Genomic DNA, 26,498 nt, shown 5'->3' with positions numbered 1-26,498 from the left:
TATTAAATTAAATATTATTAATACTATGTACAAACTGTATTCTTGAGATATTTGGTGTGTAAATGTGTTGTTGATCCTTTCAATATTATTGATTTTACCAATACAGAGAAATGCCTGTGCATTATTGTTTTCTAAAAATATATTACTGACGTACTAAGATAACTACAGCTATGAATTTATTTATATGACTTACATTATGTATAATGTTTACAGCATTTCAAATATTTCCCAATTTCTGTGAACAAGAAGCAAGCCCACTAAAAGTAAGGTACAAAGGTGAACGCTCAGGTTCTTCACTAGTGTCTATTGACTTTTGGATATGTAATATCCCTCCCTGGACAAAAAACCATTCAAATCACGGGCTACACATATTTTTTATGGACATAATTATTTAGAAAAGATTGAAATAAATGTGACACTGCGTAATAAAATATGTTGTGCATTGTTATGTAGAAATAATGTTCCTAATGTCTACCACATTTCCTCTCTATAACTCTTTTTTGGCACATGCGATAATGTCCACGATAAGCAGACATCCAGACACAAATCATACTAACATACACAAATACATATGGACCAGCAGCATTAAGTTAACACGGAACGCATGATACATCCTGTAGAAGAGACATCCCTGAGTCACTGGTGAAGCCATCTGTGAAGCCCTGTCCCTCGACCAAGGTAGGCTTCTTTTTGCACATGGGGCACAGTTTTTTTCCACTCCTGTGAGGCCCTCATCCAGACAATGAGGTTCCAGCACTGGCCAGAGGAGATGGGCAGGGCACCGTGCATGTGTTGTCCTCTGTATAGGAGACCCTCTGTCATTCCCTGCTCTACCTCTGTAGACACTCTCACTCAGAGGCACCTGCAGGGTCAGGAAAACACTATCAACCAATGAGCCACACTAGACTAACAATGAGAATGTTTACTCATTGTGCTGTGGCGACTTTTGTTTGTGCAATTAATACTTCTGGGAGATTTCCCAACCCAAAATATAACCGTGTGTAACCTGTATGAACTGGCATGGTTTTAAAACCACAGTGCGTGGAATCAATGAGAGATAGTATGAACCTAAATCAAGATCACAGCTTCATTTGTTCTTTCATTCTACATAAGGTCAATTCAAATATTTCAAAATCTATAATAAATTGGATATTGGGTTATTATACTTCTCAAATTGGCTCTGATTAGGCACCTGTTTCATGTCACCAAAGTAGAGGTTCCCTTCAGTGAACTTTTTCCCCAGAGACACATTGAGTGACCTCTGCGTTGTCGTAATGGTAGACGAGGTCCAGGTCTTCATGAATGTCATATTTCACCATGAAGGCCTTGTGGCTGTCTAGGCAGCGTCCGCAACAGTTAGGGTAGGGCAGAGATGTGAGAGGCTACAGATACTGCACACGGAGAGGGGTAGTAAAAAGCTATTGTCAAATCCTAGCTTGTTCAGGAGGATCTGTGTGGACGAAAGAACATCGCAAACAAAAGGACCATGAGTTACCACAGGTAACACTTGATACATTGAATATTTTGCCTGAGGTCTCCATATCTAATAGCCTACAGATGTATTTTATATGAAAGAGGAAGCATACCCTGTAGTTCATTCTGTTGGGTCTGTAGAATGTTCAAAGTGTTCCAGCTCATCACAGAAGCTTTACATTATTATTTTTTTAAACATAGGCAAGCGCAAGATCCTTGGGGCTTCAAAAGATTTAAAATAATGACATGCACCACCTATTTCAAATAGGAAATATTTATGGAAAACGTATCTGCTTCTGTCTGCATTAAACTCAACGGTCCCTCTTTAATGGTCTCATCACTTCGACAATAATCCATCATCTGCTTAAACTCTGGAGCCAGATAGGATTCTTAAAGAGATAGTGTAAGTCCAATATTACACTTTACAATCTTAGTGTGTATGGAGACTAAAGTATTGTAGGCTTCCTTCCTACCTGTAGATGGTAGACATGGTCATGGAGGGGTTTATAAATCTCCCTTATGGCAGCAGCTCTCTCAGCTGACTTCACGCCAAGGCTCTGACGCCATTAAACTTCTTTGGCAATCTAGAAAGGAAACATTTAACCACACATCAAAATGGAAAGATCATTCAGTAGTGTCTAGACATCCGCGTTGCCTCCCACAATTTTCAAACGCTCCGGTTTTCGAGACTAATCATTCAGTACAATTTTAATAAATACTCAAAATGCGTGGGCCTACTTGCATTTGTCATATATATGCTCGAACTGTGTCAGTGGAGCAGCCAAGCTTTCTCAATAACACCTGTTTGGAAAACAATTTTAGGTTTCTAGTTAACTAGCTAACGTTAGCTTGCAAACTAGTACATTTATCCAACAAGATGTTTTAACATGACAATTATTTGTAGATCTACTGTACTGGCTTGGTAGTAGATACCCACCGCTTGATAATACGTTCTAACTGCTGCTGTGATCTGACATGACGTTTGAACTCAAGGAAAATATTTAGCGCTAAAACAACTAGTGTAAACATTTGCGTTACGATCCTTACAGTTTTCCATGATTATCATATGAAGATAATACACATAAACGTATCAAAGTTATAGTAAAATCCATAATAAAAGCTATTGTTCGTAGTTAAATGAGAGTGAACGAGGAGCTGTCAAAAGCAGTTATGGAATTGCTTCCGGATTTTGAGTAGTTTGTTGTGATCCAACGTTGTTATGTGTCCGATGTGAACCGATACTCTTAGCATTTAGTTTCCAATGTATGTAATCAACAAAACGGCTTTAATGGAGTCACATTGCTACATATAACATTTCAAAATATTAAACATTACTTAATTATTTAAATGTATGGCAAATTTTCTTGGTGTAAAATGGATTCAAGCGGAACGGTAAAAATAAAAATGTTAGAGATGTGTTTCCGCATGCGTCAACATAAATCGTCCGTTCTCTGAATACCAGGGCAACATGCGAATCTTTCCTCCGTTGATTAATTCTTTAGCTAGTTCTTCTTTTGTCATATTTGTTTGCACGTAAGTCGGTTTCTCCTTCCATTATATAATTTGGCTTGCAAATTTTACGTAGTTTGAGGTTCATTTCGCTGCAGAGATGTTGAGTGTGGACTCGTTGCAAGTGGTGGCTGAAGAGGAGGTGGTGGAGTCGAGCTCAAACCGCTTGGGTGACATCTACACGTTTGTGGCCGAGGGCTGCTACCCCCAGACAATGAATCCCATACGAAAGAAGAATCTCAAAAGATATGCTCAGAAATTCATCATTGATGGTAAGAAAGAGAAAATGCTTGAGACGTAGAGCGATCTGAAATGTGTGCCGTTGAATGTAACCGTGTCTCTTTCTAATGGCATGTTTCATTGATTGTTGTCTGTGTGGTTGTGTCGTCCTAGAAGGTCGACTGTACTATGTGGGGCCCAAGAAGGAGGAGAAGCGAGAGGTTGTGATTGAAGCTGAACGTAAGAGGCAGATATTCCTTGAGTGCCACTTTAATGACATTGGTCATCACCTGGGACAGAAGAAGACTGTTCACAGGATCCAGAGCAAGTATTACTGGCTGGGTATTGTAAAAGATGTCGTGGACTGGGTATGTTTGTCTATTTGGAGTTCAGTGTACAGCTTGGAGGCATACATTCATTATTCTTACAAATTGTGCACTTGTCTGTCTCAGATAAAGGTATGTGAAACCTGTCAACACACAGAGAGGAATAAAAACATGACAAGGACTGTTCGGCCAATCAAAGTGGATGCTCCCTGGGAAATTCTAGGGATTGATATATTTGGTAGATAAACTCATCTTATCAGAAAATGAAACTACTTGGCTAGTCTCGCAACAATAGATGAACTCAGAGTACAATTGTTTGTCTGACTTTGTTGAATTTATTCATGTTTTCACCAGGGCCTTTCCAAAAAACACAGCAAGGTAATTCCAGCGTGGTAATCGTCACAGATTACTTCAGCAAGTGGGTGGAGGCGTTTCCCATTCAAAAAAGAGATGCCCTCTCTGTTGCCAGATGTATATCTACATCCATTTTCAGGTAATTCAACACACACACTTTCATCTTGATTTGACAATTATTTGCAAGATACAACCATCATCACCAACATGAGTGGCAATGAGATGTTGGTGAATGAGAGCACCATATTTTTTTCCTACCAGGTTTGGAGCAGCAAAAACAGTTATCTCCACACAAAGCGTTGACTTTTGTGACGAGGTAAGACATTATTAGCCTGTTTCTATTTACAAGCTCTTAAAGTAACTGTCCAGTGGAAATCTCACTTTTAAAAATTTATATTCTATTAACTCGTACCTAAATAATGTTGACTCGTCATTCTATACTCGTATCTGAGGCCAAAGCATGAATTTGAGAAGAAAAAAAATCCAGCTCAAACTTGTATCTCAAACAGACTGTTTAAATAATGCTTGCTATTTTCTCATAGAACATGCTGTCATGTTGGCTCATTGACTGAGCTGACCAATCAGTGGTCTACTTGCATGAATATTTTTAATGACCTGTTTACGCCCACACCATTCTGCGGTTGGGGATCGCCCACACTATGCAAACACAGAAAAGCTGCTGGAATTGTTTTAATAAAAAATGTATTATAACCACAAATAGGTGCTAAGTTTGCATGAAAAAATCCAAGTCCAGGCACTCGTGCGGATTATCAAGTTAAATAGCCTTTAATGTGTAAAAATACATTAATGCCTTCATCAGGGTGTCGGATACAATGTGTGACACACTTGTGTAAAGGTGATCACAGGTACAGAAAATATGCTTTTTTTTTTACATAAAAAGGAGAACCTTTTCACTCATATTGTAATTAATTATAGTTCTATCAACATTGCCTCTGTATAATGTGTTGCTTCTAGGTGACAAAGCACCTCTGTAACAGGTGGAACGTAGTGCAGAGAGTGTCTGCTGTAGAGTTGAACCCGCTACACGACCACAGTAGTGGACTACTGAAGGAAGCCATCACACAGGTGGTGGCAGAGAAGCAGGCAGAGTGGGACGATTTCCTGGACCCTGTCTTATGTCTGTTTAGGACGACTATCAACCCCACAACAAAGTTCACACCCTATTCACTCATGTTTAATAGGAAAACTATTTTACCTAGTGAGGTGAGATTTTTTTTTCAAAGACAATTAATTGCGTTAATACTATGTCTTAGTTGTTAATATTGAGTTATTAATTTAAAATGTCTTTTGTCAAGACCGACCAAGAGACGGATTTGTATCACTCAAAGGAAGAGGCCTCTGCGTGTATGACAGTGATGCAAGAGCAGCAGAACTCTGTGAAGCAACTGGTGAGTTTGAATTGGAAATGGAATATCCTGCCGTTTGGGAGACGCTGTGCTACACTGCCAAAGGGAGCCTGATGAGCTTGTTTCATGGTTGCCACTTTTCATTTCTACTTCACCTACAACCCTATTAAGCTCTGTGGAGCATAGGTCATCGTATGACATAGGTCATGTGTGTAATTCCCATGTGAGATTTCTTTGGATTCCACTGGAAATGGTCAATAATTGTTTGTGTTTACAGGTGATTGCCAACATGAATGCGGCGTACAAACAGGAGAAGAAGAATGCCAAGAGAAGAGCTCGGAACATGCCCTCCATTACCTTCAAAGTCACAGACCCATTGTTTGGCTCGGGTGAGTCGTCCTCCCAGAAGAAACTGAAACGGAGCATTTACCTGTCTTTCCCGGTGGAAACTGTCCTTGCCACTGAGCAATGCAGCTCTGATGACAAAAAGAGTGACTTGGAATACCCCCTGCCGATTTCTGATGCGCATTGAGGTCTACTATGCTGAGGGTTATAGTATACAAGGAACATAATTGAGAAGCATACAGTGGATGTATTAATGGATCAACAATACCTCTTGCTTCAGTGGTATGATGGAGACATGATGTCCTCATAAGATGCTTCATCTCAGAGAGAAGATTGGTGAACATGGAGGCACTGGAATTAAGAAGCCTGACCAAAAATATTGATAAGAAATTATATTGGGTTGGACATATGTCCAAATACATAGATTTAACCAGTCAGTGCCTGGTGAATTTGTGGTCTAGTCATTGATATTGTGAGGCATGTAGGTGCTAAAGGTCTTTTTTTTTTGCAAAGATGTGAATGAAATGAGTATGTTCACTATCCTATCATGTAGGATACACCTTTCTCCAACTCTGTTAAAAATGTGATATGAAGTTGTATTGACATCATGGAGCAGGGTATGTGCACTTGGGTTCAGCATCAGTTTTTTTGTGGCCACACTTAGAATACTTTATCTTCACAATCAATAATTCATTCATAGTTCTTTGAATTTCGGCCCTGCTACATGCTTTAGGGAAGGACTTTAAATAGGGTCCATATCAAATGATGGCATTTGGTTTATTGCTGTGCATGGATTCAATATTCCCGATAGCCCCAACATTCTATTGACCAGTGCAACCTTGAAGAAATGTGGATGGAAAAGCACAAGAGTTCTAAAGTAAAAACAATGTATTTTAAAATAAGCTAACACAAAACAAATCAACCTTTTAATCTATAAAGGTGCAATATTCAGAAATTGCTCCACCAATTCCTGGTTGCAAAAATTCTAATAGTTCACCTAATTTTAGTTTTTGACAAAACAAGCAATGTGTAGTGTAGAGCAGGGTTCCCCCATTGATGGCCCCGGGGTCAAATCTGGCCCCCCAAATGAATTATGAATATTTTTTTCCCCCATAAAAAAAAAATTAATCTCGGACCCGAGATTCAAAAACTCTCAAATGTAATGTCCCAAGAAGGAAGTTACCTTACCTCAGTAATGTCAGTTACGTTTTACCTTCATTCATGAGGATAGAAATATACTAATTATGTTCTGGACCGCCGACTATTAGTTCAGAAACAAAATTGGCTTAGGGCCAAACCTAGTTGATGAACTCTGATGTTGAGAAACATTGTACCATCTAAATCTCTGTGAAATAGATTTTCAATAACCAAAAATAATGTATTTTCAGCTGTTTGTACCTGGTGTACAAAAACAGATAGTAAAATAAACAAAAATGACTGCATGCAAGAGCTGTCTATGTGCCAAAGGCAGCTTTTGTTTCTTTGTCAGTGAGAGCTAAAATTGCTCTTCGATCTGCTTCGGTCTATGGCTCAGGCCAGCTCTATGTGCACGAGTAAAAAACTTGTAAGTTGAGGAGAGGATATCATGCACCACCACTTCTAGCGGTACAAAAGGCAATTGTTTAAATAAAATGTTATTGGTCACATAACCATGTTTAGCAGATGTTATTGCGGATGTAGCGAAATGCTTGTGTTTCTAGCTCCATCAGAGCAGTAATATCTAACAAGTAATATCGAACAATACACACATCTAAGTAAAGGAATGGAATTAAAAATATATAAATATTTGGATGAGCAATGTCAGAGCGGCACAGACTAAGATACAGTAGAATAGGACAGAATACAGTATATGGGTCAGTCTTTTGCTTGGGTAATATTTCAGTCCCTCTGACTTTTTATATTATATTTCAAATATTGGGTCACCAAAATGAAATGTTAAGATTTTGTATATAAATGTAAATGTCCAGTATAAATGCATTTAAATAAAGCATTAATTTAAACTTTTTATTTAATAAATCTTATTTTTTTAACTGACACTAATAATTGTGTCATGTCCCCCTATCACACCCTGATCTGTTTCACCATCTTCCCTATAACCCTTTGTGTATTTATACCTGTATTCTCTGTTTGTCTGTTGCCAGTTTGTCCAGCCTTTTTCCAAGCTCCTGTTTTTTTCTAGTCTCTCTTTTCTAGTTCTGACCTTTTGCCTGCCCTGACACTGAGCCCACCTGCCTTACCATTCTGCCTGCCCCTGACCTCGAGCCTGCCTGCCACCCTGTACCGTTTGGACTCTGACCTGGTTATGAACTCTTGTCTGCCCTCGACCTGCCTCTTGCCTGCCCCTCATTGTTCAAAAAATAAACCATCTGCTTCCTGTGTTTGCATCTGGGTCTCGCCTTGTGTCATTATACCCCCCAGGCATTTCACTTGGGAAATTAATATTAAAATGTGCACAATGACTTTTGCCATTAATGCAAACATTTGTGTTATTTTGTTGAGAAAGTATATTTATCAAATAAATGTATGATTATTGATTAAAATCACACAATTTACCTCAGTCTACAGTCAACCCTGTCACGTCAACCAAACTGCCAATAAAAATGGTCAGCCTTATGTGCCATCATTAACAGGAAGTGACATCATTCAACATTTTCAACTGCATGGTATAGAAACAGGCAAGTAATCACTATTTTATAATTGTATTTTCTTGTTTTTTAAAGTCAGGTGGGGATTGTCGAGCTGACCAACTCAACCCTGTTACATGAAATAAAGATGGAAAACTAGTACTTATCAAAATTATACTTCAACCCATGATAATATATAATCTATTAATTTCATGCACACCATGTGGTCTCCTGCCCTTCACCATATGAGGAGCAGTGGCCATTTTGAGACAAAAAACTCAACCCGTCACTTATTTCATTGTAACAGGGTTGTAAACCTGTGGCAGGGTTGAGTTATTTACGTTATTTATAATCAGCAGCAGAAAGACAAAGATAGCGTTGAGCACGTCAAAATGCTGACACAGAAAAAAAGGAACAATACCTTGAGAGAGAGCGTCAGCTGGAAAAGATAGTTTGAGGCAGGGAAAAAGAAAAAGATCAGTGATTAAAGTGATCAGTGATTAAACCAGCGTCAGAAGCGTAAACAGTGGAGAACAGCATACAAAAGCAGCAAGGAGAGGAAAGGAGCACGTGAGATTGAGATGATGCCAAGCTCAATAAAAACGGTACCCTCCACCATGAGAATACACCAGGTCATCACCCTTGCTCCTGGTGAGCTGATGTCTGGTGATGTTAGCTGCCTTTGTTCAACAAAAAAGGACCTAAACTGTACATGCTTTAACACACAGCACTTCAGTTTCAGGCAGAAGGTCCTGGCTGCTCCAGAACAGCCAGCCAATGAGGAAGATCCACAAACTGGATGAAATCCAGGTCATCTTGGACAGTGGTGTGTAGTGGAATATGATGACCTTTATCCAGGCATCATCCTCCACACGGATGAAATGAGTGTACAAGTGAAATGTATGCATCGTGTAGGAGCAAACTGATTTTTATGGCTTTCTCGAGACGACATCCACTGGTATCAGTTTGAGGAAGTCCTTGAGATGATTTCATCCCCACATTGTGTGACATCCTGCCACATAGAGGTTGAGAGAGATGTTTGGGCCAGACTCTCAGGAAGAAAACCATGAATGAATATGGTGCTCCTGAGAAGGATAGTCATGGTGACACTAGTGCTGTAGTTACAGCTGTTCTAGCATTCTAAATGCCCTCGGAAAATGTTTCTACAGTTTGATGACACAGTGAACTTTTCTGATGAAACCTGTTGAATGTTATTAATTACCCAAACGCCTGGTGTGTTTTTCTTTGTTTCGATATTTACTGCAGTTTAGTTAATAAAACCCAGATTATTCTAATTATATCTAATGTCCTTATTACATGGTTACATACAATGAAATGCAATGTTTTCGGGTAAATCTTGGAGGGATTTATGTAAAAATTCTGAATTGAAAGCATTTTTTATTTATTTAAATGATGAGCCCACTGACACATTTCAGGGTTTAATATAGCATATTTCTGAGATTTTACATACATTTTAAATGTATAATTTAATTGGTTTGGGGGACACATGCGCATTAGGTAAATGTTGATTTTATAACAAGTATATTTTATGATCATATTCAGACAACTGTCTATGTGGGTGGACCATTTCAGTTTTCCTACGCCGAGGAACTTGAAGCTTTCCACCTTCTCCACTGTGGTCCTAGGGAGTGCTCCCTCTGCTGTTTCCTGTAGTCCACAATCAGCTCCTTTGTTTTGTTGACATTGAGTGAGAGGTTATTGTCCGTGCACCACACTCCCAGGGCCCTTACCCTCCTCCCTCTCGTCCTTGTTGGTAACCAGGATTACTACTGTTGTGTCGTCTGCAAACTTGATGATTGAGCTGGAGGCGTGCGTGGCCACGCAGTCATGGGTGAACAGGGAGTACAGGAGGGGCTGAGCACGCACCTTTGTGGGGCCCCAGTGTTGAGGATCAGCGAAGTGGAGGTGCGGCCCATCAGGAAGTCCAGGATCCAGTTGCAAAGGGCGGAGTTCAGACCCAGGTCCTCGAGCTTAATGATGAGTTTGAAGGTGTAATATTCATATGTGTAAACATACTGAATTGTAATTGGATGCATTTTTACCACCATATCATACTGTGCTATGATTGGTTAAGACCACCCAATTGGTTAGGTCATTGCAGTTTGATCATGGTTGGCGATATGTGAACATGCCAGTTATAGCTAGATAATAAAGAGTTAAGTTAAGAAATATCCTGTAGTACTGCATTTTATTATTTTGTACAAAGTGTGCAGAGGAGGGCAGAGGAGAAAAGGAAAAATGCAGCTACTTGCTCCCCTGGATCGGTGAAAATGGGAGAGATATTTACAACACATGGACACTTACCGTGGTTGAATCAAAGGTACTGAAAACATACTACGATCGTTTGAAGTATATGTTGCGCAGAAGACCAATACGATTTTCGCTAGGTACAAATTCCATGAGAAAGTACAGGGAGCTAGCGAGTCTTTTGAACAGTTTGTGACAGATCTGCGTCTGCTTGTGAAAGACTGATTATGCAAATAAGGATGAGATGGTCAGGGACCGTATTATATTTGGAATACACTCACCGCGAGTGAGAGAGAAACTTTTGAATGTTGGGTCTGAGGTAACGCTGGACAAAGCTATCGACATAGCCAGATCTCACGATCTTGCACGGGTTCAGATGAAAACCATTTTGCGCGGCAGCACGAGCGCATCACGTGAACAAGCAGTGCATGCAGTCAGGCAGACATCAAAGCACACCCCCGGTGCACAGAGAGCGCGTTTTAGAATGGAGAGACATAACTCCAAAACACGTGGATATTGTGGATGCAAAGTGCATGGCGAACAAGAAAATTGCCCAGCTAAAGGCAAACAGTGTACTAAATGTGGAAAATGGAATCACTTTGCTAAAGTGTGCAGAGCTTACCGTGTAAAAAGTGAGTGTTATATAAATATTCATACACATGGCTCATATATTATACAGCACTAAGCTGATCTGCCTGACTCAAGTCATTTCTTGTACCCCTGCTAAAACAGGAACCAGGAAACATACCCAGCAATAAACTACCCCCCTCAGCTCTGTTATCTCAGCTCTATTGTTTCAGGACCCCTCTGATCTCCGGTCTCACTGTCCCCTGACACACACATACCCAGCAATAAACTACCCCCCTCAGCTCTGTTGTCTCAGCTCTATTGTTTCAGGACCCCTCTGATCTCCGGTCTCCCTGTCCCCTGACACACACATACCCAGCAATAAACTGCCCCCCTCAGCTCTGTTATCTCAGCTCTATTGTTTCAGGACCCCTCTGATCTCCGGTCTCACTGTCCCCTGACACACACATACCCAGCAATAAACTACCCCCCTCAGCTCTGTTATCTCAGCTCTATTGTTTCAGGACCCCTCTGATCTCCGGTCTCACTGTCCCCTGACACACACATACCCAGCAATAAACTACCCCCCTCAGCTCTGTTATCTCAGCTCTATTGTTTCAGGACCCCTCTGATCTCCGGTCTCACTGTCCCCTGACACACACATACCCAGCAATAAACTACCCCCTCAGCTCTGTTATCTCAGCTCTATTGTTTCAGGACCCCTCTGATCTCCGGTCTCACTGTCCCCTGACACACACATACCCAGCAATAAACTGCCCCCTCAGCTCTGTTATCTCAGCTCTATTGTTTCAGGACCCCTCTGATCTCCGGTCTCACTGTCCCCTGACACACACATACCCAGCAATAAACTACCCCCCTCAGCTCTGTTGTCTCAGCTCTATTGTTTCAGGACCCCTCTGATCTCCGGTCTCCCTGTCCCCTGACACACACATACCCAGCAATAAACTACCCCCCTCAGCTCTGTTATCTCAGCTCTGTTGTTTCAGGACCCCTCTGATCTCCGGTCTCCCTGTCCCCTGACACACACATACCCAGCAATAAACTGCCCCCTCAGCTCTGTTATCTCAGCTCTGTTGTTTCAGGACCCCTCTGATCTCCGGTCTCACTGTCCCCTGACACACACATACCCAGCAATAAACTACCCCCCTCAGCTATGTTATTTCACGACCCCATTTGCTCCCTTATCTCACGACTCCGGGACACACACGGACATTCCATCACACGAACACACACACCTGGCCATAATGGGACACACAAACATCTTCTTGCATAAACACACACACACTCCACTCCCCTTTCTACTGGGCAGGAGCCAGGATGGGACGACTTCACGGGGCACCAATAAGGCTCCTGCACAGGCTCGGTCAGGACCCGCCTCCAACCTTCACCAACCAGTCAGAAGACAGAACTACAAGAATCAACCTACGTCACTCTATGTACAAAATCTGTTGCACACTCTGTTTAGGGATCCTTGTCAGCTGCCTCCTTCTGAGCCATATGACTAGGTCCGTGCACGCTTAATTAGAGGACAAGATATATTTTACATAATAAACTGCCTTTTTGCTATACTTGATTCCACTCTGTCCAGCGTCTTGATTTGGTCTCTCTCTCCGGTAGCTAATCATCAACAAAACTTGGCAGCAGAGGATGGTTTAAACATCTAAATTCAATCTATGACAAGTTGATGTGAGGGGAGACAAATCATTGGGTGCAAACCAGACGGAAGAGTGACCTGTCGCCAGGAGACATCGGCCATTCAACTTGCCTCAGGAAACTGATCACAGAGCTCGACATAAAAGGTAAGCAGAGCCTGTTAAATCAAAAATCTGAATATTGTATTTTAGTCAATTGCCAAATTTTGATCAGTAGTACTGGGCGTGAGTATGAATTGCTGTTAAATTACTTTTAAAAATGAAGGCATGGTTAAAAGATATCTTGCATTAATAGATGAACCGAATCTGCATATAAAATGTCCTATTGATACGTTGTGAACTATCGAATAGGTCTTGTAGAGAGGTTAGATTGATTGAATCTGCATGTAAAATGTCCTATTGATACGTTGTGTACTATCGAATAGGTCTTGTAGAGGAGTGTTCCTATTGATACGTTGTGAATAGGTCTTGATTGAATCTGCATGTAAAATGTCCTATTGATACGTTGTGTACTATCGAATAGATTGCTCTTAAAATGTCCTATTGATACGGAGTGGTTAGATTACTGCATGTAAAATGTCCTATTGATACGTTGTGTACTATCGAATAGGTCTTGTAGAGGACTTAAATTGTGTAAGAGTTGAGGTCAAGTAGATGTAGTAAATGTAAGTTTGGCGTTCCACGAGACAGTGATCGGGGAGAATGTGACCATTGGACATTAAAATATAACATTAGGTTCAGTGGCATATCGTGGTTATTTGGCTTAAGTCAGAGAGAACGTTTGTTGGGGAATAACACTGAATACATAAACGGTGTAATCAGATCTGACAGTAACAAACACCTGAGACAGGAAGAAGAAAGATTTGGCATAACCCACAGATTTGGATCTGTGTACAGGCCCCAGTCTCAATGTCTGGTAGAACGCCAAACCAAACGCTGAAAGCTAAGATAGCTAAAGCATGTGCAGGTTCGAAGTTGACATGGGTTGAAGCCCTGCCTCTAGCGTTGATGGCCATGAGAGCCTCACCAGGAGCAGGCACCCATCTCTCTCCTCATGAGATAATGACTGGTAGAGTCATGCCTGGTCCACCAAGGGAGGGAGGTCATATGCCCGCTCTTGATGTACAACAAATTGTAATGTCTGATTATGTGAAAAAACTGACGGTTCTCTCTGCAGCACTCTCTACCCAGGTTCACAAGGTCCAGGAGGGGGAGCTGCCAGGAGACACGCCACCACTGAAGGTAAAAGTTGGTGACTGGGTGAGGGTTAAAGTCCACAAGAGAAAGTGGCTGGAACCCAGGTGGACTGGACCGTACGAAGTGAAGGAGGTTACTTCACACTCAGTCCAGGTCAAAAGTAAATCAGGCGCACCTTGGCACCACCTTACACATTGCACCCAGCCCCAACTCCTTCCAGAACACTGACTGAAGTCAGAGCTGATTTGAACAGCCTAAATTTGGTACCAAATGGAGACACTCCTGACTCAGGTGATGGAGCATCAAACTCCACCTCCCCTGAAAAAGGAACCTCGCCCAGTTAAAGGGACATCTCTCTCTCATTGGGCAAGGCTAGGACTATCTGGGCCCTTGTTTGTGATCCTGCAAATTGCTTACAGTGGGACGCAGTCTACCCAGTAGTCTCTGCCATAGCGGAAAAACCTAAATCATAGCTAAAAAAACCTAAATGTGGTCGATGAAAGAAGGGAGTGGTGTTCTAACCAAGTGCTGAGAAAAAAGGTAGATTTATTTTGTTCTTTTAATTAATATACACAAGTACTTCCCGGTTATTGATTTTGGTTTGATTGTTCAGATGACACCATTGAAATTAAACAGGAGGTTAAGGTATACTAACATTAGAATCTGTTTTCATTATGGGGAACAATGAAAGGCCCGCAGAATGGACTGCAGGCTGAGTTTTTATGGGACAGTATACATTTATCACAGGTGTGTGTGTGTCTAATGGCTGGGTATTTAAGGAGTATTTTGGGGAGAAAATTTGGAGAAACACGAATAAAAACATGAAACATCAAGAGATTTAAAACAAACGATGTGAAGGGATTATCAGAATTATTGGGTGTCGTTGTAGTAGTACAAGTTTGTGTTAAGAGGATTTCCCTGTTCACAGTGACAAGGTATTTTAAAGGTGTACACTCACATATGCTGGTATGAGTTTTAATTAAAACAAGTAAATAACGTATTGGGAATAGAGTCGTAATTAAAATGCTAAGTCAAAGACGAGACAGTTACTCAAATCAAAATGAATTCTAAATAAAAACAAAGAGACAATTACGATTTATGCCCATTGAAATGTTTTTATAAAATTAGCGAATTTAGAGCTATTGGTTGGGGTGGTAAATTATAATTCCGGATTTGAACAGATGTGATAAATTAGGTTTGGTTTATCGAACAACAATTATTTACAATTCATTGAAAGTCGTTACGGATTGAGCCAAGGTTGAGCGCTTGTTGATGACATCACTCACAAGGCACTGTTGTCGCCACGGACTGGGGGTAACGGAGAAAATTGTTTGTGTCTTTTAGAAGGAAAATGCGTGCATTATTGTTTTGAGTCACTTTTCAGAAGGTGATAAAAAAAAGTCCATATACCTACTTGTTTGATTCATATGAGACTGGTTATTCTAGCAGTTGATTCAACTTAATTAAGCATGAGTTCTGGTGTGTTTAAGTAGGATTCTTCATACCGGGACGGATGGAAGTTATCCTCTTGAAACTCTAGGGGCGCAATTTGATTTTTGGATGAAAAACGTTCCCGTTTTAAACAAGATATTTTGTCACAAAAAGATGCTCGACTATGCATATAATTGGTAGCTTTGGAAAGAAAACACTCTGACGTTTCCAGAACTGCAAAGATATTTTCTGTGCGTGCCCTAGAACGTGAGCTTCAGGCAAACCAAGATGAGACGGCATCCAGGAAATTAGCAGGATTTTTGAGGCTCTGTTTTCCATTGTCTCCTTATATGGCTGTGAATGCGAGAGGAGTAAGTCTGCCCTTTCTGTCGTTTCCCCAAGGGGTCTGCAGCATTGTGACGTATTTGTAGGCATATCATTGGAAGACTACATTTGCCTGGTGTCCGCCCGGTGTCCTCCGTCGAAATTGGTGCGTCATTTTCAGCTGCTGGTATTTTTCTATGGGATTCTGAGACGAAAGCAGGCTTCCACGAACGGCATATCAATAAAGAGATATGTGAAAAAACACCTTGAGGATTGATTCTAAACAACGTTTGCCATGTTTCGGTCGATATTATGGAGTTAATTTGGAAAAAGTTTGACGTTTTGGTGACTGAATTTTCGGTTCGTTTCGGTAGCCAAATGTGATGTACAAAACGGAGCGATTTCTCCTACACAAAGATTCTTTCAGGAAAAACTGAACATTTGCTATGTAACTGAGAGTCTCCTCATTGAAAACATCCGAAGTTCTTCAAAGGTAAATGATTTTATTTATTTGGTTTTCTGGTTTTTGTGAAAATGTTGCGTGCTAAATTCTACGCTAAATGCTAAGCTAGCTATCAATACTCTTACACAAATGCTTGATTTGCTATGGTTCAAAAGCATATTTTGAAAATCTGAGATGACAGTGTTGTTAAGAAAAGGCTAAGCTTGAGAGCAGGCATATTACTTTCATTTCATTTGCGATTTTCAGAAATTGTTAACGTTGCGTTATGCTAATGAGCCTGAGGCTGTATTCACGATCCCGGATCCGGGATGGGTAGTATCAACATTAAGGGTACATCAACAGATGTTCACCTCGGATACTGGCCCAATGCTCTAACCTTCAGCTCAGCTAAAATGGTGCTGGAGAAGAAGGCAGACGTTTTACTTGTCCCCAACCGATTGTGTTTTTTGCTTGTTTATTTGTGTTTTATTGTAACTTAATTTTTAATCTTATTTTGTACATAATGTTGCCTCTACCGTCTCTTATGACTGAAAATAACTTCTGGACATCAGGACTGCGATTCTGCCAGTCCGTGGTGAGTAATCCTTTTTTTCCTTTAACGAGTCTGACGCAAATGATGTACTGCTTTCTCGGGAACAGGCCCAGGTCCCGGTGATTTGCGTGAAGAGGAGGCGGAGAAAAAGGGGCCAAAGGGCTGCCTTCTGAGAATTCGTAGGTGATCGAATAAACTCTCACCATTCTGCTAGCAAACGTGCAATCTTTGTAGAATAAAATAGATAACATACGCGCAAGATTAAACTACCAACGGGACATTAAAAACTGTAATATCTTATGCTTCACGGAGTCGTGGGTGAACGACGACACTATCAACATACAGCTGGCTGGTTATACGTTGTACCAGCAAGATAGAACACCGGCGTCTGGTCAGACAAGGAGTGGCAGGCTATGTATTTTTGTAAATAACAGCTGGTGCACGATATCTAAGAAAGTCTCAAGCTATTACTCGCCCAAGGTAGAGTATCTCATGATAAGCTGTGTCTACCTAGAGTGTTTTCATCTGTATTTTTCATAGCTGTTTACATACCACCGCAGACTGAAGCTGGCACTAAGACAGCATTGAATGAGCTGTATTCCACCTTAAGAAAACAAGAAAACGCTCACCCAGAGGCGGCGCTCCTCGTAGCCGGGGGACTTTAATGCAGGGAAACTTTAATCCGTTTTACCAAATTTCTATCAGCATGTTAAAATGTGCAACCAGAGAAAAAACAAAACAAACTCTGGGCCACCTTTACTCGACACATAGAGATGCAAACAAAGCTCGCCCTCCATTTGGCAAATCTGACCATAATTCTATCCTCCTGATTCCTGCTTACAAGCAAAAATTAAAGCAGGAAGCACCAGTGACTAGATCAATAAAAAAAGTCTCCTGTATTCCCTGTTCACTCATGACTGCACGGCCGATGACACAACAGCGGTAGGCCTGATCACCAACAACAACGAGACAGCCACAGAGACCTGGCCGTGTGGTGCCAGGACAACAACCTCTCCTTCAACGTGATCAAAATAAAGGAGATGACTGTGGACAACAGGAAAAGGAAGACCGTGCATTCCCCCAATCTCATCAACAGGGCTGCAGTGGAGCAGTTTGAGAGCTTCAAGTTCCTTGGTGTCCACATCACCAAAAAACTAACATGGTCCAAGCACACCAAGACAGTCGTGAAGAGGGCACAACAAAACCTATACCCCCTCAGGAGACAGAAAAGATGTGGCATGGGTCCTCAGATCCTCAAAATGTTCTACAGCTGCATCATCCTGGTTGCATCACTGCCTGGTATGGCAACTGCTCGGCCTCCAACCGTAAGGCAATACAGAGTAGTGCGAACGGCCCAGTACATCACTGGGGTCAAGCTTCCTGCCATCCAGGACCTGTATACCAGGTGGTGTCAGAGGAAGGCCCTAAAAACTGTCAAAGACTCCAGCCACCCTAGTCATAGACTGTTCTCTCTGCTCCGCATGGCCAGTGATACCGGAGCACCAAGTCTAGGTCCAAGAGGCTTCTAAACAGCTTCTACCCCAAGCCATAAAACTCCTGAACACCTAATCAAATGGCTACCCAGATTATTTGTATTGCCCCCCCCCTTTTTCACACCGCTGCTACCCTCTGTTGTTATCATCTATGCATAGCCACTTTAATAACTCTACCTACATGTACAGTGCCTTGCGAAAGTATTCGTCCCCCTTGAACTTCGCGACCTTTTGCCACATTTCAGGCTTCAAACAAAGATATAAAACGGTATTTTTTGTGAAGAATCAACAACAAGTGGGACACAATCATGAAGTGGAACGACATTTATTGGATATTTCAAACTTTTTTTAACAAATCAAAAACTGAAAAATTGGGCGTGCAAAATTATTCAGCCCCTTAAGTTAATACTTTGTAGCGCCACCTTTTGCTGCGATTACAGCTGTAAGTCGCTTGTGGTATGTCTCTATCAGTTTTGCACATCGAGAGACTGAAATTTTTTCCCATTCCTCCTTGCAAAACAGATCGAGCTCAGTGAGGTTGGATGGAGAGCATTTGTGAACAGCAGTTTTCAGTTCTTTCCACAGATTCCCGATTGGATTCAGGTCTGGACTTTGACTTGGCCATTCTAAAACCTGGATATGTTTATTTTTGAACCATTCCATTGTAGATTTTGCTTTATGTTTTGGATCATTGTCTTGTTGGAAGACAAATCTCTGTCCCAGTCTCAGATCTTTTGCAGACTCCATCAGGTTTTCTTCCAGAATGGTCCTGTATTTGGCTCCATCCATCTTCCCATCAATTTTAACCATCTTCCCTGTCCCTGCTGAAGAAAAGCAGGCCCAAACCATGATGCTGCCACCACCATGTTTGACAGTGGGGATGTGTGGTCAGGGTGTGAGCTGTGTTGCTTTTACGCCAAACATATAACGTTTTGCATTGTTGCCAAAAAGTTCAATTTTGGTTTCATCTGACCAGAGCACCTTCTTCCACATGTTTGGTGTGTCTCCCAGGTGGCTTGTGGCACACTTTAAACAACACTTTTATGGATATCTTTAAGAAATGGCTTTCTTCTTGCCACTCTTCCATAAAGGCCAGATTTGTGCAATATACAACTGATTGTTGTCCTATGGACAGAGTCTCTCACCTCAGCTGTAGATCTCTGCAGTTCATCCAGAGTGATCATGGGCCTCTTGGCTGCATCTCTGATCAGTCTTCTCCTTGTATGAGCTGAAAGTTTAGAGGGACGGCCAGGTCTTGGTAGATTTGCAGTGGTCTGATACTCCTTCCATTTCAATATTATCGCTTGCACAGTGCTCCTTGGGATGTTTAAAGCTTGGGAAATCTTTTTGTATCCAAATCCGGCTTTAAACTTCTTCACAAGAGTATCTCGGACCTGACTGGTGTGTTCCTTGTTCTTCATGATGCTCTCTCTTTGATTTGTTAAAAAAGTTTGAAATATCCAATAAATGTCATTCCACTTCATGATTGTGTCCCACTTGTTGATTGTTCACAAAAAAATAGTTTTATATCTTTATGTTTGAAGCCTGAAATGTGGCAAAAGGTCGCAAAGTTCAAGGGGGCCGAATACTTTCGCAAGGCACTGTACATATTACCTCAACTAACCGGTGCAACCACACATTGATCCTTGCCGTTACCCCTCTGTATATAGTCTTGCTATTGTTATTTTACTGCTGCTCTTAAATTACTTGTTACTTTTATTTCTTATTCTTATCCGTATTATTTTAAACTGCATTGTTGGTTAGGGGCTCTTAAGTAAGCATTTCATCTGTTGTATTCGGCGCATGTGACTAATAAAATGTGATTTGATTTAATTTGAGTGTGACACGTTATTTTTTGGAGGTTAAGGTGCAGCAGCGGCGGGTTTGCTTTGGGCGTCAGAAGACACAGGAGGACCTCAGTTAAGTTTCAGCTGAACACAAAAATGGTAAATGACACGCCAATGAAGAATAAAGTATGGGAAAAATTGTCCTTCTCTGAAGGGCTTCCTCCTCGGCGGCGTTCTGCCAATGCTGCATGCTACGTTGATAGACAGAGTGTGTGTGTTTTGTGTGTGAGTGAAAAAGACGACGTAATAATAGTAGCACTAGACAATGGTGGTGCTTTAAGAGTTTGGGGAGGATGGAACCAGAACCAGATTCACAACAACAACAAAAACTTTTAACACTCTTAAACACAAGATAAAACACATTCAACTATAGAGTAGCAGAGACAACAACCAGGCCTGCTTTGGTTTAAAGCCCACTGCAAGCTACAGGCCAAGAGTGAGGTGTTAGTATGACTGAATATGTTAACAGACAATAACACAGAAAGTGCACACTTAAAGAATATAAAACAGACAATAGGTACAGTTGAAGTCAGAAGTTTACATACACCTTAGCCAAATACATTGAAACTCAGTTTCACAATTCCTGACATTTAATCCTCATAAATAAAATCCCTGTTTTTTGGCCAGTTAGGATCACCACTTTATTTTAAGAATGTGAAATGTCAAAATAATAGTAGAGAGAATGATTTATTTCAGCTTTTATTTCTTTCATCACATTCCCACTGGGTCAGAAGTTTACATACACTCAATTAGTATTTGGTAGCATTGCTTTTAAATTGTTTAACTTGGGTCAAACGTTTCAGGTAGCCTTCCACAAGCTTCCCACAATAAGTGGGGTGAATTTTGGCCCATTCCTCCTGAAAAAGCTGGTGTAACTGAGTCAGGTTTGTAGGCCTCCTTGCTCGCACATGCCTTTTCAGTTCTACCCACAAATTTTCTATAGGATTGAGGTCAGGGATTTGTGATGGCCACTCCAATTCCTTGGCTTTGTTGTCCTTAAGCCATTTTGCCACAACTTTGGAAGTATGCTTGGGGTCATTGTCTATTTGGAAGACCCGCTTGCATCCAAGCTTTAACTTACTGACTGATGTCTTGAGATGTTGCTTCAATATATCCACATAATTTTTCTTTCTCATGATCCCATCTATTTTGTGAAGTGCACCAGTCCCTCCTGCAGCAAAGCACCCCCACAACATGATGCTACCACAACCATGCTTCACGGTTGGGATGGTGTTTTTAGGCTTACAAGCCTACCCTTTTTCCCAACACAACAATGGTCATTGTGGCCAAACAGTTCTATTTTTGTTTCATCAGACCAGAGAACATTTTTCCAGAAAGTACGATCTTTGTCCATGTGTGCAGTTGCAAACCGTAGTCTGGCTTTCATAATGGCGGTTTTGGAGCAGTGGCTTCTTCCTTGCTGAGCGGCCTTTCAGGTTACGTCGATATAGGACTCATTTTACTGTGGATATAGATACTTTTGTACCTGTTTCCTCTAGCATCTTCACAAGGTCCATTGCTGTTGTTCTGGGATTGATTTGCACTTTTCGTACCAAAGTAAGTTCATCTCTAGGAGACAGAATGTGTCTCCTTCCTGAGCGGTATGACGGCTGCGTAGTCCCATGGTGTTTATACTTGCGTACTATTGTTTGTACAGATGAACGTGGTACCTTCAGTCATTTGGAAATTGCTCCCAAGGATGAACCAGACTTGTGGAGGTCTACAATTCTTTTTCTGAGGCCTTCGCTGATTTCTTTTGATTTTCCCATGATGTCAAGCAAAGAGGCACCGAGTGTGAAGGTAGGCCTTGAAATACATCCACAGTTACACCTTCAATTATGTCAATTCAGAAGCTATATCAGAAGCTTCTAAAGCCATGACATAATTTTCCAGACTTTTCCAAGCTGTTTAAAGGCACAGTCAACTTAGTGCATGTAAACTTCTGACCCACTGAAATTGTGATACAAAAAATTATAAGTGAAATAATCTGTCTGTAAACAATTGTTGGAAAAATGACTTGTCACACACAAAGTAGATGTCCTAAACGACTTGCCAAAACTATAGATTGTTATCAAGACGTGTGGAGTGGTTGAAAAATGAGTTTTAATGACTCCAACCTAAGTGTATGTAAACTTCTGACTTCAACTGTATTTTGCCTCTTGAAAACTCCAGTTGTTTGTTTTTAGCCTTCTCCTCCACCATGAGAGCACAGAGTCACCTTGCATTCTTTCCTTATTATCTCCAATAAATGAAGCTTCGGTAAATCCAGGATCAGCTGAGACACTACTGTACCAGGTATGGATCATCTGGAGGTGTGATAATGCAATATTAAAACCAGTGGAATCATTGCAAATTGCCTCAGTTCTTCTGAGAATTTTGCAGACTCTCTCTGTTGTAACCTGGACAGGACTTCCCTTGGTACATTGTTTTGCACCATCGGTTGAGATCAGTAGTTTTTCTTTCAGTTCCTGTGTGACAGAGGACAGAGGAAATCTTTCTCTTCAAATCGGCTGGTCTTCTGCCACTGCATCTTTAACTTTTTATGGCATGCTTTCAGCTGACCCTGTGTTGAATCCATTTTCCACTTCACTGTTCTTGGAGATGACACATCAGTTGCCACAATTTTGGAGTGATCAGTCTCAACATAACCTTTAGAAAATGCAGCTGTGTAACTATGGTCAAGCGAAAATAGACTTTTCTCAGGTACATCCTGCTCCCGAGCGGCACAGCGGTCTAAGGCACTGCATCTCAGTGCTAGAGGCGTCACTACAGACCCTGGTTCGATCCCGGGCTGTATCACAACCGGCCATGATCGGGAGTCCCATAGGGCGGCGCACAATTGGCCCAGCGTCATCCGGTTTAGGGGAGGGTTTGGCCGGGGTAGCCCGTCAAAATAAGAATTAGTTCTTAACTGACTTGCCTAGTTAAATAAAGGTTAAATAAAATATATAAAAATAAATTCTCATTTGGTTTGACACCACTAACATTGCTGTTCACTGTCACTTCGATGACAACAAAGGTCTGCTCATTGATGTCCTCAATCATGACATCATGGTTGTGATTGGCAGCAACCCCACATACTCTAACCAAGAGTATCCATGTTCTGTAAGTGTGGTGCCACTTACCACTGCAGTTGAATTTACCCACTTCTCACAGACTGTTACCCCACTTCTCACAGACTGTTACCCCACTTCTCACAGACTGCTACCCCACTTCTCACAGACTGCTACCCCACTTCTCACAGACTGTTACCCCACTTCTCACAGACTGTTACCCCACTTCCCACAGACTGTTACCCCACTTCCCACAGACTGTTACCCCACTTCCCACAGACTTCCCCACTTCTCACAGACTGTTACCCCACTTCTCACAGACTGTTACCCCACTTCTCACAGACTGTTACCCCACTTCTCACAGACTGTTACCCCACTTCTCACAGACTGTTACCCCACTTCCCACAGACTGTTACCCCACTTCTCACAGACTGTTACCCCACTTCTCACAGACTGTTACCCCACTTCTCACAGACTGTTACCCACTTCTCACAGACTGCTACCCCACTTCTCACAGACTGCTACCCCACTTCTCACATACTTACCCCACTTCTCACAGACTGTTACCCCACTTCTCACAGACTGTTACCCCACTTCTCACAGACTGCTACCCCACTTCTCACAGACTGCTACCCCACTTCTCACAGACTGTTACCCCACTTCCCACAGACTGCTACCCCACTTCTCACATACTTACCCCACTTCTCACAGACTGTTACCCCACTTCTCACAGACTGCTACCCCACTTCTCACAGACTGTTACCCCACTTCTCACAGACTGTCTTCTCACACAGACTGCTACTTCTCACAGACTGTTCTCACAGACTGTTACCCCACTTCTCACAGACTGCTACCCCACTTCTCACAGACTGTTACCCCACTTCTCACAGACTGCTACCCCACTTCTCACAGACTGCTACCCCACTTCTCACAGACTGCTACCCCACTTCTCACAGACTGTACCCCACTTCTCACAGACTGCTACCCCACTTCTCACAGACTGCTACCCCACTTCTCAGACTGCTTACCCACAGACTGCTACCCCACTTCTCACAGACTGCTACCCCACTTCTCACAGACTGCTACCCCACTTCTCACAGACTGCTACCCCACTTCTCACAGACTGTTACCCCACTTCTCACAGACTGTTACCCCACTTCTCACAGACTGTCTTCACAGACTGTTACCCCACTTCTCACAGACTGCTACCCCACTTCTCACAGACTGCTACCCCACTTCTCACAGACTGCTACCCCACTTCTCACAGACTGCTACCCCACTTCTCACAGACTGTTACCCCACTTCTCACAGACTGCTACCCCACTTCTCACAGACTGCTACCCCACTTCTCACAGACTGCTACCCCACTTCTCACAGACTGCTACCCCACTTCTCACAGACTGTTACCCCACTTCTCACAGACTGCTACCCCACTTCTCACAGACTGTTACCCCACTTCTCACAGACTGCTACCCCACTTCACAGACTGTTACCCCACTTCTCACAGACTGTTACCCCACTTCTCACAGACTGCTACCCCACTTCTCACAGACTGCTACCCCACTTCTCACAGACTGTTACCCCACTTCTCACAGACTGCTACCCCACTTCTCACAGACTGCTACCCCACTTCTCACAGACTGTTACCCCACTTCTCACAGACTGCTACCCCACTTCTCACAGACTGCTACCCCACTTCTCACAGACTGCTACCCCACTTCTCACAGACTGCTACCCCACTTCTCACAGACTGCTACCCCACTTCTCACAGACTGCTACCCCACTTCTCACAGACTGCTACCCCACTTCTCACAGACTGCTACCCCCCACTTCTCACAGACTGCTACCCCACACAGACTGCTACCCCACTTCTCACAGACTGCTACCCCACTTCTCACAGACTGCTACCCCACTTCTCACAGACTGCTACCCCACTTCTCACAGACTGCTACCCCACTTCTCACAGACTGCTTTCTCACAGACTGCTACCCCACTTCTCACAGACTGCTACCCCACTTCTCACAGACTGCTACCCCAGACTGCTACCCCACTTCTCACAGACTGCTACCTCCCCCACTTCTCACTTCTCTCAGACTGCTACCCCACTTCTCACAGACTGCTACCCCACTTCTCACAGACTGCTGTTACCCCCCCACTTCTCACAGACTGCTACCCCACTTCTCACAGACTGTTTCTCACAGACCCCCCACTTCTCACAGACTGTTACCCCACTTCTCACACAGACTGTTACCCCCCCACTTCTCACACTGCTAGACTTCTCACAGTTACCCCACTTCTCACAGACTGCTACCCCACTTCTCACAGACTGTTTCCCCACTTCTCACAGACTGCTACCCCACTTCTCACAGACTGATTTTGGACTGAACTTCTCACAGACTGAGACTGTTACCCCATTCCCACAGACTGTACCCCACTTCCCACAGACTGCTTAGACTGTTTTGTTAAGGAGAACATTGCAGGCTTAGCTGTTTTGTTAAGGCGGCGCTTTCTCTTTCCACTGCTGCAGCCTGGCTTCGTTACCCAAAGGGAAACTGTAAGGTAAAGATAAAGGTTAAGAAATGTAACCTGTGTTCATTACTAAACAAATAAGAGAGTAATTCCTCCATTTTTACACGTTGACACTTTATCACTAATACATTGATTGTAGTTTGTGCATTTACCATTTTACTATATTTATTTCCATTGTTTAGAAGCTTATTTTGTTTCCATAGTCTGTAATGTATTTTAGAAAATACACCTTAAAGATTCCAAACCAAATAATATGACATAATGGGTTCAGATACAATAAAAGTTGTTTTGGAGTGTTTTAGACATATTTTTAGAATGCATGAAGATCAATACCAATATCGAAATCAAAACTTGGATGACAATTATGTCAATAACGGCAATAATCTATTTTAAAAAATGACCTTGGAGGATCAACTACGATTAAGGTAAGAGTGGTAAAGAGTCCACATTTCAAAACAGAGGTTACAAAACGAGTTGAGTTGAGGTTACAAAACGTTTAGGTTTGAGAAATGTTACTATTCTCAAAATCACAGAAAGGGCTCTGGATGCTAGGACTGATAGTCTAACATCCAAATAGGAGTTCTAAACATATTTTGAATGCAATTTTACACGTTTGTAAACATTAAAAGAAAAACAGAGTTATATTTTGGATTATGATGGAGTGAGTTATTCTGAAGTCACGAGGCATATAGCTAGTCAAAATCTACTAGAATCAGTGGCTAATGGCTATATCATAAATGTTGCCCTACATGTCAATAAAACCTTCCTTACTATAGTCTCTTTCCATCAGGGGTGAAAGTAACAATTCCCGATACAGACGGATCGTGTGCACGCGCTTGTCAAACAATCATTTCAAAGGGCTACTTTACTAGGCACAGACTGTTACCCCACTGTTATGCACATT

The 26,498-nt window shown here is 42.0% G+C and overlaps 1 long non-coding RNA gene across 5 annotated transcripts; it reads right to left on the bottom strand.

Annotated features, from left to right (window-relative positions):
- Positions 1–357: 357 nt before the first annotated feature.
- Positions 358–2,749, bottom strand: LOC135513891 (uncharacterized). Of its 5 annotated transcripts, none has more exons than XR_010451607.1 (4): positions 2,216–2,749; positions 1,587–2,057; positions 1,193–1,450; positions 358–862 (listed from the first exon to the last, which is right to left on the bottom strand). It is a non-coding gene; the product is annotated as an uncharacterized LOC135513891 (long non-coding RNA). The 5 variants fall into 5 exon arrangements; XR_010451606.1 differs by having other exon boundaries at positions 1,587–2,274; positions 2,411–2,749; XR_010451604.1 differs by having other exon boundaries at positions 2,411–2,749.
- Between the last annotated feature and the right edge of the window lie 23,749 nt (positions 2,750–26,498).

This window comes from Oncorhynchus masou, chromosome 25 (assembly GCF_036934945.1).
Source record: "Oncorhynchus masou masou isolate Uvic2021 chromosome 25, UVic_Omas_1.1, whole genome shotgun sequence".
In the NCBI taxonomy this organism is placed as follows: Eukaryota; Metazoa; Chordata; class Actinopteri; order Salmoniformes; family Salmonidae; genus Oncorhynchus; species Oncorhynchus masou.
The sequence above is the reverse complement of the archived record's forward strand: the minus strand, read 5'-3'. Positions and strand labels throughout refer to the sequence as shown.